Here is a 14,896-nt window from a genome sequence, read left to right as displayed (position 1 = left end):
AATTCCCTTTAGCTGTGTCACTGGGCTCTAATCAAACCACTCCTGTCTGAAAGCATCTTTTTCTTTCTTTCGCCCAGCAGCTCCTGGGATCCAGCCACCAGCTCAGGAATGCCTCTCTCCCAAGACTACTTCCTTTGACCTTGGTTTTTTAAAACACTTTGTTGGTATAGAGTGATTTTTTCTTGTAATTTAAACAGGCCTAGCATTACTGTTTCCATTTAATGGACATGAGATAATTTAGAGGTTTTAAAGTGATTTTATGTATAGACCATGTAAACTGAATAAATAAATACATGAAAAAACAAGTAAAAGAAAGACCTTGTAATAAACATTATGTACTGTATTTAATGTTTTAATGCAAATGATTCCATAATTAAGTCTGTATATGTTTCCCTGCTCACATACTAGGGAGTTTTTCTAAAATCACAGCTAGTAACAGAACTGCTAGGTTAAAAATGGGTACAATTTTACTTACTAGATACTACACAATTGTTCTGCAAATTAGGCTTATCAAGCTATGCAAAAGACAACAGGGTCTAAAAATGTCCCTTTCTAAACACCCTTACCAACATTTGGTATTGTAAGAATTTAAAATATTTTACCGATTTCCTAGATCTCCTTGTTTCTCATATATTTCACCAATTTCTAGTGAAGTTGAACATCTTATCAATTCTTTATCCATCAGTCCAGTATGGTCCCTTCTAGAAATTGCCTGCTTCGATCCTCATTTGTCCATTTTCCTGTTAGTTACTGTCCTGCTAATTTATAGAAATTCTTTATAAATATGAAATATTGATCCTACATTGTTTACATGTGTTGCAAACATCTACTCCCAGTTTGTGACTTGGCTGTTTATAGTGATTTTTATTGAACAGGATATTTTTATGTGGATCAATGTGTCAACTCTTTTATTCAAGGTTTGAATTTTATATTTCATTAAACAACCTCATTCTTATTTTAAGTTTATAAGAAATCATCTTACATTTTATTTTTAAAATTTTAATATTTTATTTACATAATTAGGTATTTAACCTAAATGCAACAGATTTTTTTTATATTTGAATGGTATAGATTTTTTTTTCTATATGGATAACATAGTACTTCCAGGTTAGTTATTTACCAGTCCATTTTTTTCTTCAGTGATCTGTAATGTCATCTCTATTATGTATCACGTTTACATTCACATGCAGGCAACAGCATTCTTTCCCTGGTTTAAAAAATCTAGATCAAGAGGACAGTAAGTTGTTTTAGTCAGCTCAGCCTGCCATAACAAAATGCCACAGGCCAGGTGTCTTAAACAACAGACATTTATTTCTCACAGTTCTGAAGGCTGGGAAGTCCAAGATCAAAGTGCCAGCAGATTCAGTGTCTGGTGAGAGCTGATTCCTGGCTACAGAGGGCCTCCTTCCAGCTTGTGCGTACATAGCCTTTCCTCCATGTGTGCTTGTGGGGAGGGAGTTGACTCTCCTGTCTCTTCTTCTTATGAGGACACGAATCTCATCATGAGGGCATCACCCTAAACCTAACTACATCCCAAAGGCCCTCCAACCATCACACTGGGGGTTAGGGTTTCAATATATGCATTTCGAGGGAGCACACAAAACACTGAGTCCGTAACATAGGTGCTCAATAAGTGCTCTTTGATGCATCAAAAAGTAATTTAGGGCTTCCCTGGTGGCTCAGTGGTTGAGAGTCCGCCTGCTGATGCAGGGGACACGAGTTCGTGCCCTGGTCCGGGAAGATCCCACATGCCGCGGAGCGGCTGGGCCCGTAAGCCATGGTCGCTGAGCTTGCGCATCCGGAGCCTGTGCTCCACAACGGGAGAGGCCACAACAGTGAGAGGCCCTAGTACCGCAAAAAAAAAAAAAAGTAATTTAAACTGATTCTCTGCAGCAGCCTATTACTGAAACATCTTTTAAATCATCTTTCCCCTCTATGAATACAGAGCTAACCCTAGCTATAGAGGAGCCACATCATTTGGGTATTTAGCTTATAATATTCTAATTGTACACATCTAGGGAGATAAAGAGAGAAGGAGAGAAACAAGAATTTAAGTAGCCTGAGTGAGTCTGCCTGCCCTTCCATGCACTAAATATAACCAGGAGGGTAGTGAACAGGGAGACACAAATTAACTGTGCCTACAAGGTATGTCGGTCCCTGGAACCTCTCTCAGAGTAATCAGCTTGCAGTGTGTGCAGTGTGGTTCTAGTTTGAAGATATGCATTTTTCATATACGTATTTTACTTCATAGAATTGTACACAAATCTACTTACGCTGCACTTTATGTCAAACTTAACGGATTTCTAAAGGCATTTTTTTACTATACATGGTTTCTGCCCTAAGTGCTGACTAAACCCTAATTGCTGAGGCAGACACTACTCCACCGTAATCAGTGTGTCAACAGAACATCAAAATACTCTTCTTCTTTAAACAAGAGGTCAGATAAAAAGAGAAGTTTCTAGTCTTCACTCACAGGTGAACCAAGAGGTGCAGGGATAAGAGTGATTTCTGAGATAAAGCCAGCATGAAATAGAAAACTAGTGAGGATGTGCTGTATAGCAAGGGGAACTCTACTTGGTGCTCTGTGGTGACCTGGATGGGAGGGAAATCCAAAAGGGAGGGGAATATGTGTATACATATGGCGGGTTCACTTCACTGTGCCGCAGGAGCTAGCACAACATTGTAAAGCAACTATAGCCCTGATTAAAAAGCAAAAATAAAAACAAAAAACCCCAGCATGTCTTAGTTTCCAAGGTAAACACAGGTATACCAGGACCCTGAAAACCTGGAAACAGAGCCTCTGTCCACCAGCAACAACTGGGCAACAACAACTTGGCCCTTTCCTCCTGGATGAAGAAATGAGTTTGCTGACACTGTGTTTGTTTCAAGACCCAGAAAGTGCCAAATACTATGAAGTCACAGAAATGAACATGACACGTTATGGTGGAAGCTCTTCTCAAAAGATGGCAGACACATTGAATAGAAAAGGGTTTGGCTGTACCAAGAAGCGAGTTTCTCAAAGCTACAGAGAGAATGACTTTGCAGGGACAGTGGCATTGCTGAGAAGGTGATTCCCTTAGGAACACTGTTGACAAACAAAGCTTTGCTGATAGTGGCTACACCTGCCAATCCTCTGTGTGGCTAACTCACTTCTGATAACCTTTCATATCAGCTTGTTATGTCAGGAACTTAATCCAGCCCAGCAGTGGTTTTGTGGTGCTGTCCAGACAAGCTATTCTCACCTGAAATGCTTCAATGGCTGTATCTATCCAATGGCAAGGAAAATTAGAATAATTTTCCCAACAATTTATTATACCATAGTAATAGTTTACCTGAGGAACTGGGAGCAGAATTCATTCCCCATTCTTTAAAGCATGATTCCTTTCTGAATCAATCACAGGATATTAGCTCTTCTAGGTATCTCAGAGATTACCAAGTCCCATAACTTGGATAAGAATCTGCAAAGGAGAGGCACTGAGTAGTCCACAGTCGCAACGCTAAGAGGCAGAGCTGGTCTTAAACACCGCTTTCCTAAATCTTTGCATCCTAGATCTTCGCTCAGCATTTGCATCCACAAAGCCAAATGCCAATAAGCTAATCAGGATCCTATCAATGCAGCTATTTTCTTGCTTAAACAATTTACTACTTTAAGAGACTAGAGGCCTAAAACTTTGTGCTCCTAAGAGCTTAAATGGAATGACACAAGAAAAAATCTGTATAACTGGGGTTATCTGTAATGCTCTTTTTTTAAAGTTAAAAAAAAAAAAAGGAAAGAAAATGGCTGTAATTCTTCTCCACTGACTAGGTTTACTTGGGGTTGGTTATTATTTCAGAGTAGCAGGTTTTAAAGGGACAGTCAGGTCTCAACGGCATGAAGAAAGGTGCACAATTTTTTCTGAAGCTCATCAAATTAATAATGACAATAATAATAAGACTAATAATATGATAGCTAGCTTTTATTGAGTTTGTGGGGTTTTTTTGTTTTTTTGTTTTTTTTTGGCCACACCACACAGCATGCGGGATCTTAGTTCCCAGACCAGGGATTGAACCTGTGGCCCTTGCAGTAGAAGCACAGAGTCCTAACCATTGGACTGCCAGGGAATTCCCTATTGAGTTCTTATTAGTATCTAAGTTCTATTTATCATTTAATCCTCATAATAAACTATATGGTAGATATTATTTACCTATGAGAAAACTGAGGCATAGAGGAATTTTAAACCTTATGGAGGAAGGAATTGAATCTAGGAATGCCTCCTTAAAAATCACAACCTTAATCATTCCTTACTGAGATGATCCTCTTACAAAGATAGGGAGATGGACTTCAGAACTCTCATCGTCTTTTCTGGATTTAGAATTTTAGTTCACAAAAGGTGAATCTGCTACCTGGTTTGCTGGTACCCTCAAAGAGTTAATGATCCTTCCAAGGCAGAAATTCCCTGGAAGGGAGTAATTCACAGCCTGGGGAAATGCAGACCAGTACGTATAACATGGTAAGCAAATGAGTTCTTTCTATTGCAGTGTCGAGGCTGACACATTACATAGGATCCTCTCTGCATCCTGTGGATAGCAGCATCTATATAATGTACTCAAAATAAATAAGGCTTTGAGTGTATGGGAAAGATAATCACAATTCAATTTACACAGAGACATGAATCGTCTACTGTACGTTACAGTGACTGCTCAACTTCTCAAAGAAAACATTCGTTCTTCTTCTTTCCCAAAGAGCATCTTGCTCATCTACTAACTTCATATTTTCAAATACAGCTGTTTCCCTCTCAGAGGTCAGAAATGCCACCACACATACTGGATCCCCTTGAAGGGATCAAGAGAGAGTCAAGTTCTCAAAAGTGCCTCATGAGCACAAGAAGAAGGTCCAAGTAGTGTATGAAGGGGGATGAGACAGTTTCCATTCTCTTGAAAGATGGCTACTCTCAACTGTAATGGATGGTCAGAGAGTTGCTGGTGAAGAGGGACCGACACACTGCTGCGGCAAGGCACACAGGTGCAGAGTTTTGGAGTATCTACAGGAGAGCCTTCCATCCCTCAGAGCCAACAGTATGGCAGTGATTCCAAACATACAGGCAAAGCTCCACCCTCAAGGCCGTATTACACGTACGTGGCTAAAAATGGAAACTTTCCTACTGTCCCAAAATGGGGACGCTGTTAAACACATATGGTGCATTCTCGTTAAGGAATACTATGTGGTCACCAAAGACCACACTTAAAAAGCACAAACAGTAAAAGATAACAATAAATATTAGATTCTACTACTTTTATAAGTTTTGTAGTTTTAACTCATTCTCTCCTTTTTTTCTCTCTCTTCCTTTCCTTTCCTTTTCTTCCCCATTAATTCAAACAAAAAACTACATTGGAGATAGTGTGGTAGGGAATATACCAAAACGATGAAAGGAGCTCTCTGTGAACTGGTCATCATTATTTCACTTTAAAGAGGGGAAATGTAAGGATCAAAGCGGTCCAATGTCTTTGACCCTGGTGTACAGTACTGGTAAATTGGGGTGATATAATACCATGCTGCTTCACACCTACCCACTGAATTTAACACCCCCCACCCATTCCTCAGTTGTGAAATGATGACCTTTCTGATCTCTTCAAATGCTGGTGTAAAGGGGTCCAGACACATATGACTGTGAGACTTACATGTTCTTACCATAAAAAGTTCACCAAGTTAAACGTATTATAATTTCAGAAGTCATATTATTAGAATTAAAATTATCAGGTCTTTAGTGTGTATATTATAAAAACAAGTTCTAGTTGAAATGAATTATTTTAAATTAATGAGCAGACCTGAAAATCCATTTTCATTCGTTCACTCATTTGCCATATATTTATTGAGCACCTTTGGTGTCCCAGGTCTTGTGTCTGACTCCAGGAATATAAAAATTAATAACATAGGCCCTACTTTCAAGAAGATCAATGGCAAGTGAAACATGAGTTGCACACACATGCTATGGTAATTATAATGATAGGGATAGTCCCAGGTATGAGTTAGAGAGGCATGAAGAAAAGTAACAGCCTGTGAAGGATTCCTGAAGAAAAGAAGGGAATGCCTTAGTCAAATTATATAGTATTAATAGAGATATCTAGGGGGACAGGGATAAGAAAGAACATGCCAAAGAGCTGGAAAACACTGAGTTCAAAGTAAAGAGAGACAAAGGATGAACTTTTCCACCTGGAGCAGATGACAGCAAAACTTGTTCACCAGTTATAGTTCAGATGCGAACCACTACAGGGAATTGACAAGATAATCAAATTAATGCTTATATTCATCTTTACCATGTATTTTCCATAGCTGCTAGAGCTCTCCAATGGTTATATAAAAGATGGCTTTAGTGGGACAAGCCACGTTCCCCCGCCCAAGTACAACAAACCAATTTGTGTAAGACATGCTGAAGCCTTGAATTAGGGAAGTGGTGACAGGGATAGAGAAGGAAGAACAAATTTAGAAATTAAGTAGATTAATCTATATGATCAAGGCATGGACCATCCCAATATACACACAACCTCAGGATTTGCATACTATTTCAGGGAGTCAAATAATTTAAAGCTCATCCTAAGTGTCTATGAATACTCAATTAAGAATGCTTCATCTATAATAAGTAAAACTGTGATGAATACCTGTGGAAATTAATTTTCACTTCAAACTATCAAACTACCATTGCTGTTAAACACCTACAATGAAGACTGGCCTACTTCTCAAACTGATTCAGTGAAATTTTATTTTAGATATGGTTTATTAGGGGGCTTCCCTGGTGGCACAGTGGTTGAGAGTCCGCCTGCCGACGCAGGGGACACGGGTTCGTGCCCCGGTTCGGGAAGATCCCACATGCCGCGGAGCGGCTGGGCCCGTGAGCCATGGCTGCTGAGCCTGCACGTCCAGAGCCTGTGCTCTGCAACAGGAGAGGCCACAACAGTGAGAGGCCTGTGTATCGCAAAAAACAAACAAACAAACAAAAAATGCACATGCCTTTTGACTCAGAAATTCCGCCTCTAGGAATTTTATTCTAAGGAAAAATTGGAAATTGGCACAAAGATATTAAACACAGATGAATTCATTTTTGCAGAATTATGGAAAGAGGGGTAAGACGACTAGGTAAAAAGCCAGAAAACTGCAACAGGAGTTAGAAAGCTAAATCATGGTACATCTGTGGGATGGAGTACCTTGCAGCTTTTTAAATTGTGGAAGAATATTTTTAATGACATTCAACGTCTCTGATGTTGGATTACATTTCTGCATGACTGTTATACTTCAAAGAAAAGGTTACTCTAAAAAAATTAATAATATACCTGGCCATTCTCACTTAGTATGTGGTTGTATCTTTTAGATGTGTTTTTCAGAATATGTGTTTTTCAGATTTTCAGAATATGGAATGCTAGTAAAAACCAACAGTCAAAGAATTAAACTGTAGAATATGATAACTTCAATATTTTATTATTTGGCCTTTGTCTACACTCCCCTCAGCTCCATATACATCTCTAAACTATGGCTAAGGAGGTGAGAATTAATATAATTAACAAAGGAGGCCAACATTATGAGCATCATGAAGGAAGAAAATAAGAGAAAAACTGATAATTAAAAAACTGTCTAACTATTTCTTGAATAAACCAAAATTTACTCAGTGAAGCTTTAAATTTAATCACATTAAAAAAACAGAAAGAACCTAAAAATCTACTCTTTCAAAAACATTAATTACTCAATAAATACAATTATAGCAAAGGATATTCTGTTTCTTGACTTTAGTTAGGGTCCATGTATGGGTTCACTTTGAGATGATTTACTGAGCTATAGGCGCTTTGCTTTATGTTAACTTCATATGTTTTCTTTATGTTAACTTCCAATGAAAACATTTAATATCTAAGTATTGAGAAGTAAATATGGTTGCAAATGCTTTGTATGTTGTGGATCCCATGTGAAGAAGAAAACTTTGAAGGAATTCATATCTAGCTAAGACAAAAAGAACTGAAATTCAAAGATTGAACCCTTTAAGTACAATAACAAAAGAAAAACTTGTCTGAATGGGTATATGACAAATAACATCTATTTAGAGAACTTAACAGAAATGACTTTACTGTAATTAATGCAACTGCCAGTCCTTTCCAAGATAACACTCTATGATGATGGAAATGTCCAAATCTCCATTGCCCAATACAGTAGCCACTAGCCACATGTAGCTGTTGAGCATCTGAAGTGTGGCTGGTGTGACTAAGAAACTGAGTTTTCAAATCAATTTAAGTTAATTGAATTTTAATAGTCATATTTGGCTAGTGGCTACAGCACAGCTAAGAGTAAGCAATGGGAAACCAACTATTTAGCTTTAATTTTCAAGTTAATAAGATTGTATGTACTGGAGAAAATAAAATGAAACCACACTCTTCAGTCTCTACATCCCCTAGTCTGAAGTGCCTTGTTACTGCTGATAACACCTGCATGGCTGACCATTTACTCCCTAAGAGAAGAAAACTGACACTGCTTATACGTTCCAAATGACACTGCCAGTGAGCTTTATTTTCTAATGGAACAACTGCTTTCTAGTTAAACGGGTTTCTCAAAAGGTCTAAGGATTTGCTGTCATGAAAATATATGTTTTATCACCATCTTTCTCTTTTCTTTATTTTTTAAGTCAATAAGAAGCTACAACTACTAGAAAATTATTTACTTTTTCTTGAAAATATTGGGACAATCACATTGTCCCTGTTTATGGCTCTATGAAGCTAGAAATTTGGTTATAAATGTCCAGCTTTCCAATCATGCACTGTGTCGTTTTCACTCTAGAATGGACCATTTCTCTACAACCCTGGAACCTTACATAAACTTCCTCTCCCTATATTTCTCCTACATTTGGACAATTTCAAGTAGGCCTTCTGAATGCAGAGTTCAAGTTCTCCAAATGCCTTCCATAATATTCACCATTTGATTTTGTCTCTCTACTATGACCTGCTCTACGTTATATAGTAGTACTGAATATTTTGATAAGGGATTGTGATGCCTATTTAATTTTCTGTCTTCACAAACTATAAGCATGTGAGGTCAGGGGTTGTACCTTATTTGCTGTACACATATATAGTTTATTAATATTTTCTGGGTAAAATGAATGAAATAAATCAAATATTACTAAATTAACTACATCACTAGAGGGGTGAAAAACAAAGGACATATGTTAATTGTATTATTATTATTTTGTTTTGCGGTACACGGGCCTCTCACTGTTGTGGCCTCTCCCGTTGCGGAGCACAGGCTCCAGACGCACAGGCTCAGTGGCCATGGCTCACGGGCCCAGCCACTCCGTGGCATGTGGGATCTTCCCGGACCGGGGCATGAACCCGTGTCCTCTGCATCAACAGGCAGACTCTCAACCACTGTGCCACGAGGCAAGCCCTGTTAATTGTATTTAAATTCATTTGATTACACACATGAGCAACAACACACTCTTCTCTAGTGCTTATGGCATATGAAACAAGAGAAGGGTAATAGGCTGCAAGCCTAAGGAAAAAATGTCAGAGCTGAAAATGAGAGATTTAACAAAAGAGGAACATTTTGTATGTTTGCATATATAAATGCCGTCAGATATAACAGGGATCTGCCAATTTTTTTTTCTTAAATGGCCAGATAGTAAATATTTTACACTTTGCATGGCACAAGGTCGCCATCACAGATTCTTTTTTTTGGGGGGTAACAACCTTGTAAAAATGTAAAAACAATTCTTAGCCTACAGGTTATAGAAAAATAAACTGCAGCCTTCATTTGGCTGACAGATTATAGTTTGACTACTCCTGACATAGAGGATTAGCACTCCTAATGTGAACACTTAAATGATTTGTCATGCTTTGCCTCAAAGAAGAAAATTGGCACATATGGATGATAAATGTTACGTTAGTATGAATCTGAGGCTTCACATCCCGTGTTTAAAAAGGAAAGACAAAGAAAGAAAAATAGTCATGGTAATTTAATCAGAACAACGTTGACCCAGTTACAGATGTGTTTGCAGATGGCAATCTGTATAAAATGGTCTGATTAATAAGGCCTGACATATGATAACACCAGGAACCCACACTCCATAGGATGTTAAAAATATCTAAAAATGCAAGTTGCAGAAAAGGGCTCTTCCCAATAGGCTCATGGAGCTTCACTGAAGTAGATGAATCCTTCTTTGGAAAGTCTTATCACCATTGCTGGTTATGAAAGATATTGTATCCCATATCTACATTGTGTTTTTCTTTGGATATTACTTAATCAGAGAAGTAAATATTTTAAAAGGGAGGCAATGTACCTTTTCTTTGTTCTGCCTCTAGAATTAGTGTATTATTCTCCAAATGATGCCAATTATTAGATTTAAAAAAGTGAACACAGTGTTATACATAATAAATGTCTAAAAAGAGAATTCTCTCTCTTCTTATAACTGAGCAGGACCTTGTGGGGCCTTCCCAGGACAAACGTCCCCACCACCCCCACCCCGGCCACATGTCCTCCGCCTGCCTCTTGTTTGTAGAAAATATTTATTCCCCCAGGTCTCCACTGAGTCATAAAAGGCTGGCTCAAGAATTAATGATTGAAAGAATGTGAACACGTAGTAACAAAAAATAGTAGTTGGACCAGGAGAAATGGTAACAATTTACAGTCACAGAATCTTTAGTTCCTCCCTGAAGGACATAGATAACAGCATCTGACACATACTCTTGAGTTGTTTTGCATATACTAAAACCCCCACTAGACAGAAGAAGCTAACTGCATGATGACTATAAGCACGTAAGTCCCAGACCAGCTGGGGCCTGAGGACTGATGATGTTAATCCCTTGTCGCCATCCTGTTAACTCACCATCAACCAATCAGAGAATTATGCAGGAGCTTACCAGGCACCCTGCAACTATCTCCCTCATCTTGCCTTTAAAAACCCTTCCCTGAAATCCATGGGAGAGTTCAGGTCCTTACTTGGCCTTTCAATAAAGACTGCACTTTCCTTCACAAGAGCTTGGCTTTACTGTGTGTGGGCAAGTGGACCCAAAGGTCTAGTTTGGTAACACTCTTTCTGGCTTATTGAGTGAATTCTCCATTTACATCTTCTTTGTAGCTGCATCTTACAGGCTTAAGAACAATAACTCACTACAAAGCACGTAAACAGAATGTATCTATTATCTCAATACCTTCAGACATGGTTAGTACTTACATATTCAAGTACAGAACAGACAGTCTCCTAGAGAACTTTAGTGTTTCAAGAAACACTGTAAAATGGTTCTAAAATAGCCCCTTAATTTTGAGGGAGAGAAATGTCTAGGAAAAAAAAAATAGTGTTACCCACAGAATAAAAAAAAAAAAACAGGTTAAACAGAAATCAATCTTTTTTTTTTCCTTTTGGATTGCAAAAATTGCTAAAGTGGTTAAGGTAGCATATGATTTTTCTTTCTGAAGAACTTTGTCCAGTCTGACAAGTAAATAAATGTGTAACTCTCTCTCTCCTTTTATTGCTGCTGAAACAAGAAATGGAAAATAACTGCAGCGCATTTATGACATACTAGTTTCTTTCTCTACATGAAACACACAATGACAACAATTTATAGATGAACTGTACCTTTGATTGAACACAGAATGGTGGACTAGCTTCACTTTTGTGGAAATGGATAATCTGTCATAGTTTCTGCCCCTGGAAAAAATTACAACCCAAAGGAAAACTACTGGAAAGCCTTTTTTTCTAACAGTGATAAAATATGAAACTGGTATTTTTGGTGTACATAAAATATTTTTAAAAAATTCCTAAGGAATGCTATCATCATCAAAGAGTGCTTGAAGAATTTCATGTTTCAACACATACCACTTCTCATACGTCAAACCATATTATTTACCAAAAAATCATTTTGAGATTGCTTCATGGTTATCATACTCTTGTCTGATCATCCATTCTTTATTATTACTTACTATTACCATTACTATTACTTTTGAAATAAATATGTATTATTAATGAAAATCTGCTTTATATATGGTATATATGTAAACTTAATTTTCCTCTCATACCCTGTAACCTGTAATATGCCAGATCAGTTAAAAGAGCATTTAAATGTTAAATGCTCCTATCACAGGAGTATAAAGTAGAAGAGGTAAAATTTCCCCAACCTCAGAAGAAAAGCATGATCAACTGATGTCCTTTTATGGAATTATAGCAACAAATTCCAGCCAAAAAATTTTCGATTTGTTATTTAAAAGATATTTTTCAAAAAAATAGAGTAAAAAGAATTTGTTTCACAGCATTGCTAAACAGTTTCATAAATCCAAATTTGAAAATAATGCCAAAAATCATACTGATGTTTTTCTTCTTTAAATAATAGTGAAGTTCCATTGAAACTGTTTTTTAAAGATTAAAAAAATACTTCTAAAAATGCATGATTTTACTTTCAATACCAGTTTAGCTGGTCAAGAAATTTTGGTGAATTTTGGTATGAGAGTCTTTCTATTTCCCCTGCTCCAAAAAATCAGTAAAATAACAGGTTACAAAATCTGAAAAGTCTGGGTTTAATAAGCCAAGGTTTCTAGATTTAATTTACTCTGAAAAATAATTGTGCCTATAATACACTGGGATTTTCCAAAAACTTTTGGAGTTGCCATTTGGGAAATTATTAGAAGAATATAAGTTTTCTCAATCCAGTTGAAATTTGAAGACTAGGTATATATACTTTTGATAATTATTCTTTACTTTTTTTGGGGTCTCTCTCTCCTATGCTAACACAAGCTGATTAAAAGTATACCGATCTTAAAGGAAAAACTGATATTCTACAATTTCTTCAATACTCTTTGTATACAACTCGTTGTCTAATTTTCTCCTTGCCAAAAATAACCCTGGGCCACATCACTGCTATGAAGATTAAAATTACTTTTAAATATATTCATTAGGTAATTTCTATATTTAGGATACATAGTCAAAATCATTATTTTTCATATTTACAAGTTGTCCTTAAGTATATATTTGGTTCTAGTTATAAATCTAAATGATTAATCTCCAAAATATACAAACAGCTCATGGAGATCAATATCGAAAAACAAACAACTCAATTAAAAAATGGGTGGAAGACCTAAATAGACATTTCACCAAAGAAGGCATACAGATAGCCAAGAGGCACATGAAAAGATGCTCAATATCACTAATTATTAGAGAAATGAAAATCAAAACTACAATGAGGTATCACCTCACACCAGTCAGAATGGCCACCATCAAAGTATCTAGAAACAATAAATGCTGGAAAGGGTGCGGTGCAAAGGGAACCCTCCTACACTGTTGGTGGGAATGTAAATTGATACAACCACTATGGACAAGAGTATGGAGTTTCCTTAAAAAACTAAAATTAGAACTACCATATGACCCAGCAATCCCACTATTGGGCATATACCCTGAGAAAACCATAATTCAAAAGGAGATATGTACCACAATATTCATTGCAGCACTATTTATAATAGCCAGGACATGTAAGCAACCTAAATGTCCACTGACAGATGAATGGATAAAGAAGATGTGGCACATATATTCAATGGAATATTACTCAGCCATGAAAAGAAATGAAATTGAGTTATTTGTATTGAGGAGGATAGACCTAGAGTCTGTCATACAGAGTGAAGTAAGTCAGAAAGAGAAAAACAAATATCGTATGCTAACACATATATATGGAATCTAAAAAAAAAAATGGTACTGATGAACCTAGTGGCTGGGCAGGAGTAAAAATGCAGACATAGTGAATGGACTTGAGGACATGGGGAGGGAGAAGGGTAAGCTGGGATGAAGTGGACATATATACACTACCAAATGTAAAATAGATAGCTAGTGGGAAGCAGCCACATAGCACAGGGAGATCAGCTCAGTGCTTTTCGAAGACCTAGAGGGGTGGGACAGGGAGGGTGGGAGGGAGACTCAAGAGGGAGGGGATGTGGGGATATATGTATGCATATGGCTGATTCACTTTGTTGTACAACAGAAACTAACATAGCATTGTAAAGCAATTATACTCCAAATAAGATGTATTAAAAAAATAAATAGGGGACCTGGTCCGAGGAGCAGGGGCGGGAGCTGCGAGACCAGGGTGGTGCAAAAGGAAGTGGAGTTTCTAAGTTATCATTAAAGTGAAGAAACGTTATTATTTATTTGAACCTTCTTCTTGTCATAATCTTTGGAAAGATAGGTGTTTCAAGTAAGGGATCAGGACTCCCTCTTGCCAGAACACCAGAATCACAACTAATTGCTGAACAATCGTCGACAGGAAGACACTGGAACTGACCAAAAAGGATACACCACTACCACAGATAAAGGAGAAACCACAATGAGATGGTAGGAGGGGTGCAATCACAATAAAATCAAACCCCATAACTGATGGGTGGATGACTCACAAACTGGAGAACTATACCACAAAAGTCCACCCAATGGAGTGAAGGTTCTGAGCCCCATGTCAGGCTTCCCAACCTGGGGGTCCAGCAATGGGAGGAGAAATTCCTAGAGAATCAGATTTTGAAGGCTAGCGGGATTTGATTAGAGGACTTCGACAGGACTGGGGGAAACAGAGGCTCCACTCTTGGAGGGCACACACAAAGTAGTGTGCACCTCGGGACCCAGGGGAAGGAGCAGTGACCCCAGAGGAGACTGAACCAGACCTACCTGCTAGTGTTGGGGGCTCTCCTGCAGAGGCATGGGGTGGCTGCAGCTCACCGTGAGGAGAAGGACACTGGCAGCAGAAGTACTCCTTGGCGTGAGCCCTCCCAGAGTCCGCCATTAGCCCCACCAAAGAGTCCAGGTGGGCTCCAGTGTTGGGTTGCCTCAGGCCAAACAACCAACAGGGAGGGAACCCAGCCACACCCATCAGCAGAAAAGCAGATTAAAGTTTTACTGAGCTCTGCCCACCAGAGCAACAG

At 38.0% G+C, this 14,896-nt stretch overlaps 1 long non-coding RNA gene across 15 annotated transcripts in view; it reads right to left on the bottom strand.

Moving 5' to 3' along the window:
• The window catches only part of LOC149749926 (uncharacterized), a 134,272-nt gene that overhangs the window by 97,009 nt on the left and 22,367 nt on the right, over nt 1-14,896 (bottom strand). The window contains exon 1 of one of the 15 annotated variants that reach the window (XR_016392884.1): nt 3,333-13,716. The exons of the other annotated variants lie outside the window; for them this stretch is intronic. This is a non-coding gene — a long non-coding RNA (uncharacterized LOC149749926). Of the gene's footprint in view, nt 1-3,332; nt 13,717-14,896 lie in introns of those variants that run through there. 15 annotated transcript variants of the gene reach the window in all.

Source organism: Delphinapterus leucas, chromosome 3, assembly GCF_059928025.1.
Source record: "Delphinapterus leucas isolate spDelLeu-1000000601 "Yukka" chromosome 3, BTC_Dleu_Yukka2, whole genome shotgun sequence".
Classification (NCBI taxonomy): domain Eukaryota; kingdom Metazoa; phylum Chordata; class Mammalia; order Artiodactyla; family Monodontidae; genus Delphinapterus; species Delphinapterus leucas.
Note: the sequence above shows the minus strand (reverse complement) of the source record. Positions and strands in the feature narration are given on the sequence as shown.